The sequence below is a fragment of the Octopus bimaculoides genome, chromosome 4 (genome assembly GCF_001194135.2).
Source record: "Octopus bimaculoides isolate UCB-OBI-ISO-001 chromosome 4, ASM119413v2, whole genome shotgun sequence".
NCBI lineage: Eukaryota > Metazoa > Mollusca > Cephalopoda > Octopoda > Octopodidae > Octopus > Octopus bimaculoides.
Window position 1 is genome coordinate 24,353,873 of NC_068984.1, and position 6,070 is coordinate 24,359,942.

General features: G+C 33.3%; 1 protein-coding gene and 1 long non-coding RNA gene across 7 annotated transcripts in view; both read right to left on the minus strand.

Moving 5' to 3' along the window:
• Positions 1–6,070, minus strand: part of LOC106883075 (uncharacterized) — a 322,884-nt gene that overhangs the window by 204,933 nt on the left and 111,881 nt on the right. The window contains exon 1 of one of the 6 annotated variants that reach the window (XM_014933980.2): positions 2,280–2,763. The exons of the other annotated variants lie outside the window; for them this stretch is intronic. The gene's annotated coding sequence lies outside the window, so the exon portion shown is untranslated. Of the gene's footprint in view, positions 1–2,279; positions 2,764–6,070 lie in introns of those variants that run through there. 6 annotated transcript variants of the gene reach the window in all.
• On the minus strand, positions 3,001–4,794 carry LOC128247563 (uncharacterized). The gene is made up of 2 exons (XR_008263879.1): positions 3,857–4,794; positions 3,001–3,628 (listed from the first exon to the last, which is right to left on the minus strand). It is a non-coding gene; the product is annotated as an uncharacterized LOC128247563 (long non-coding RNA).

Below are 6,070 nucleotides of genomic sequence, written 5' to 3' on the forward strand. Positions count from 1 at the left end.
TTTTATATATGTTTTATGGTGTGTGTGTATATATATATATATATATACACACTTTTTCAATTCCCGAGTGTTATACTAACGCATCTGCTTGTTTCCTACACCACCTGTCTTCATCTGTTGTTTTTTTGTGAATTCTCCCTATATATATATATATAAACCTATAGATATAAATATATATGGTTTTATGATGTATGTGTGTGTGTGTGTGTATATATATATATATATATATATATGAAACTCAGAAATCAAAATTCTCCCTTTCATTTCCTAATCCAGAAAATGTCTCATAATCCATAATTGCTTGTTGGATCATGAATCAAGCGACTTAAAATTGAATCAAAGAGGGTGTGATATAGCTTGGTTACACCATATATATGTGTGTGTGTGTGTGTGTGTGTGTGTGTGTGTGTGTGTGTGTATCACTACTCTACATCATTTACACCCCTATTCATGAATCATGGCTGAAAATGGAAACAGTTAAAATATCTTTTTTTGTAGTTTTTTTAAAAATCTTCTGTAGTCAGCAGTTATGTTTCTTAAAACAGTATAGACTTCATTTCTTTCCAAACTGTATTTTATCATTTGAGACAGTTGTCACTACTCAGTTGTACATCTTCATTTTCTAGTAGTATTAAATAAAAATCTCTTTTACTCATCAAAAGACCAAAATACAGTTAAAAGAATACATGCCTAGAGTGGAACTAATGGATATTGTTGCATGGAATGTGATAAGAACAAATCCCAAACCTAGTCTTCCATGAGATGTTGATGCTAATAATGGTTTCTAATATAGGCATAGAACCTTAAATTTTGGCAGAGGTGGTAACTGATTAAGATCAACCCCAGTATTCATTTTATCAACTCTGTAAGGATATCAGGCAAGGTTTGAATCCAGAACATACATAGTCACAGTAATACACTGTAAGGTGTATTTGGTCCAACACACTACCAGTTCTGCCAATCTGTGACTGTCCTAATAATTATTCTAAGCTATGATAGACTGGTTTAGGTTACAGTAATTTTAAATGGTTATGTAACGTTTTTTCTACAAATATCACTTGGGACTCTTAAAACTGGGTTTTCTTTTTTCTTTTTGCTATTTTTAAATCCTAGGACACATAAGGCCGATATAGGTTTCCATGGTGTATAAGTGACCAAAGGCCAGCAATTCTGAGGATAAGGGACAAGTTGATTACATCAACATGAGTACTTAACTGGTAATTTATTTTATCAACCCTGAAGAGAAGAAAGGCAAAGTTGATCTCAGTAGTATTTGAACTCAGAACATAAAGAATCAGGAGAAATATCGCATTTTGTCCAGCTTGCCACCTTCATAAAAACTCACAGACCAAATAAATTCAATCACCTTTTGAATACAATAAATAAAAAAAAAACCCTCTATTTATGTTTTATCCTCTAAAGATTATCAAATATTTCAGATATCAATTTGAAAGTGAGATAAGAATTAAAATAAACATAACAGAATTTGAAGTCTGAAGAATTGAAAATTAACCTTTCCAGATCTTCGAATATAAGCTGAGTATATATATTTAACAAAAAAAAAAAAGAAAAATTATAATAACAATAATGATAAGGGATGATAAGCTCAAATGCTATTATCACTTGCCTACAAGGAACCTCTTAAATTAGAAAACAGAGTGGAATTAAACACTAGACTTATACACAATACACAACTGTATTGAATGGAAAAGAACCAATTCTTATCAGTTCTTCAAAGTTAAACATTGTTCTGACTACTTTGATGAATGCTGATTGGACAATTCTTCAAAACTTCAATGTTCCCATATGTAAAGATAGTCTCTGTGATAAAGAAACAAGCATCTCATTCTCTCATTTTAGAAATATCCAGGCATATTAGAACAAATTTTGACATACTGACCAAGGGATATGGTCACATTTTTTCCTAAATTAAGAATTGATTAGAATGACAATTATAATTTTTATAAAGTGGTTATTTTTCATGTACTTCTGCTTTAGATAGATAAGCTAAACAGAAACAAAAGTCACCAACAGCTTTCTAATAGCAACATAAATTCAAAAACTAAAACCATAAATTTACTGTTTTTCATCATTCTACAACAATCTTTTTTTTAAAAGAAATATTATGATCAAAGACCAAGCATACTATGCAAAGAGATTTAACATAAGTTTACATACATAAATACATATACATATACACACACACATATATATATATGTATACACACACATTAACATACACACATGCATATATGTATATATATATATGTAAATTTTACCTGCGAGATCTGGGCCCGGTGCTGTGTAATGACCCCAGTTTGAAAGTTTAAATTTTAACCTTTTCCAGAATATATAAGGCTCAAACAGAACTACTGAAGAAATGCTGTTGCTGATCTCTTTACTGTTTCCACCTTCTCTTCGTCCAAGAACACCTGCTTTTTGATTAAATCCGTTGTCCATTTATAATGGAATGAGCTCCAAAGTTTTGTGCATGTGTATATCTTCATACAAACATGCAACTAGGTTAAAAGTGCGACTATTATATGCCCATGTACATATGCAGCTGTGTGTGTATTTGTGTTTATAAGTATGTGCTTGCTGAGTGTGTAGTATTGATTGTGTGCCTGCTCATATGCATATATAAGATCGACTCTATGTGTAGAAGTATATTTTGTGTACTAGCACAGATAATCCTAGAACCAAACAAAATCATAGACATACATACATATATATATATGAATATATGTGTATATAGATATTTATACATACATACACACACACACACACACACACACATATATATAAATATATATATATATATTTATATATATATATATATTTATATATATATATACACATATGTAGATATGTACACACACACGTACCTATGTATTCATGTATATTTAGAACTGTTCTTATCACTTTTCACAACTTATACAAAGAAGTACTTCTAACAAAAAGGAAGAAATAACAAAGAAAAAGAACAAACAATATCAAAACTACTTGTCAATTCTGGCAAGAATGGTGAAAAACCATGGAAAACTTCTATTTTATTCTTGTTCTCATTTTTGTTATCATTGTCTTTGTAGCTTGCAGTCTGCACTCACTTTTTTAAACACATCAAGAAACCACAGTGCTTATTATTATGGATTTATAAGCAGAGGGCAGATTGTTTTTTCCTTTTTTTTTTAAGCTTTTTTTTTTGTTTGTTTGTCAATCTCTTTGTTTATGAATGTTACATTAATGATCAGCGTCTTTGTTTACGAGTGTTACAATAATGAAACGAAAGTGCGTAAATAGAATAAAATAAAATATACATGAAATGAAAAATAAAAAAACACAGTTAATAAATAGTTGCTTTAAATAGTAAGGATAGTTATCGGTAAGTTGCTATAAATAGTAAATAAATATAGTTATTGCTACTTAGTAGGATAGTTAATATGTTTTTGTCTTGTCTCTCGTTTCTTTTTTCTTCTCTTTTCGCAAAGCTATATATCATTGTTATTGTTATTTTTTCTTTTATGTTGTCGACGCTATAGTTATTCTTGTTGTTATATTAATGAAAGTTTCAAATTTTGGGCAGTTGATTTCTTTCTTTCTTTCTTTCTTTCTTTCTTGCATTTTTTCCCTTCGTAAAAGAAGAAGAAAAAGAAAAGGTAGCAGAAGAATAAAAATAATGATAATAACAATAATAATTGTGATGATGATAATAATAATAATAATAATGGTAATAATTATAATTATAATTATAATAAATAGTAGTGTCCAGTAATTATAGAGCCGGAGTTATTTGACAGAAGATACATATGCAAGTGATGGGGAAATAGATGAAGAACAGTTTTAAAGGACAAAATACTCCTCAGGCAATATTCCAAGCAGGCGCTGACAGAAAAAAGTGGTAACGGCAGCAGATAGTGCAGTGGCAACATCAGTAGCCGTGGTCTCCTGCAAGTGTCAGGGATTGATGATGCAAAGTGGTGGTGGTGGTCGTCGTTGTCGTGGTGGGACAAGGGACATTAGTGGTGGTGGTGGTGGTGGTGGTGGTGGTGGTGGTAGTGGTAATGGTGGTGTTAGTGGTTATGGTAATACCAATGTTGGTATTGGTGGCGTCTCAATATTTAATGCTGATAATGGTGATGGATTTTGTTGTTGTTGTTGAAGTCCATGTCAACAATGCTGGTGGAATAGACTTATGATCAAAGACATTCCAACAGTGGCCATCCCGTTTTGTGTTTGGTCCAAACAGTGTAACTAGGACTAATTTTTTCAAAGTGTCCTTCCTTTCTTAAAATGGTAGTATGTGATGCATGAGATATTTGGCTGCTATTTCTAACAAGCTAAATGATCCCTGGTGTGGCGGGGGGTGGGGTGGATGATGTTAGTGGTTGTGGCAAAGTTAGTGGTGGTAGTGATGATGGATGTGGTGGTAGTTGTTGTAGTGGTGTCTCAATAGTTAAGGCTGATGGTGGTGGTGGTGGTGGTGGTGGTGGTGATGGTGGTGTTGATGGTTGTGGAGTAGTTAGTTGGATGTGATGTTGACTACAAGGGTTGATGGTGGGGGAGTGAATGTAATAGCGGTGATGTTGGTGCTGGAAGTGATAGTGGTCGTAATGCTAGAGATGATGAAGGTACAGCAGCAGAGCAGGTGGTGTAGGTAGTGGTAGCAGTGGCGATGATGGTGGTGGTGGCAGCAGCAATGGTGGTGGTGGTGGTGGCGACGGTGGTGATGTAAAGACAAAGACAGAGTTGAAGCTTAGTATTCAATGTACTCGCAGCAGCAACAACTGAAGCAGTAGCACTCACAGAAGACGTGGTTGGTTGTGGTACTAGTGGTGACTAGAGCGGCAGGAGTGGATGAAACAGAGGTGATATCCAAAGGCTGGCACTAACCAAGGAAGAGAAATATTACTAGGGCAATACACAAAACTATTACACCATTAGACACAACTGTAGCATCAGTATCATTTCAACAGGAATCTGTCAAAGAGAGCTAATAGTATATGTATGTATATATATATATATATACACACACACACACATATATATATACATATATATATATATATATATATATATATTTATACATATACATATGCACGCACACACACACATGTATATACACGTAAGCACATGCACATAAACACAAAGCTATAAGCATACAGATATTTTTTTCGCATATGAATATTGATAGATATCAATAGATAGTTTATATATACATGTAGCTACATAGATAAATATATAACCTAGACCAAGATATATGTCAAATAGATAGTTGCCTGCTTAAAAGAAAGCTCTGGACCAAATTAGCATATTGCCAAAATGTAGTCAGATGTAAAAGGTGTCAAAACGAAGAAGGGAGAAACACACACACGCACACACACACACACACACACACTTACAGAGAACAGCTCACAGAATATGATGACAAACACTAAAAGTGATGAGAGAGATCAGTAAGCTACTTTAATATAAATAGCTTTTCTGCTTGCACAATGTAAAGAACAATGCGACATACAAAAAGACTCAGTAAGTATGTATATATTGCTATTAAACCATGAATAAAACTCTGTAGTCAGTGCCAGTACAATCAGAATTTCAAATGACAACTTTATAGATATCTGGCTCTGCTCTGACAGAGGTCAGTACCTCTCTACCAAAATAACTTGATTAATTAACACGCAGGTGATGAACTGTTGGCTAACTCACGCTGTAAAGAAATTTTTGGTGCCAATCATATCACATAGCAGTCTGTAGCACAGATATTTCCCATTCAGCACAAGCCTTCTGATGGCACTCTATCATTTGTAAAGGGCCTATCAAGTCTGTAATAGTGTATATTAGTGATAAATGTTAAATTAAGAATATACATATCTGTGTGTACATGTGTGTGAGTATGCATGTGTGTGTATTTTTTTATGTATATATGTATACAATGGGTTTTATATATATCATCATCATCATCATCATCATCGTTTAACGTCCGCTTTCCATGCTAGCATGGGTTGGACGATTTGACTGAGGACTGGTGAAACCGGATGGCAACACCAGGCTCCAGTCTGATTATATATAT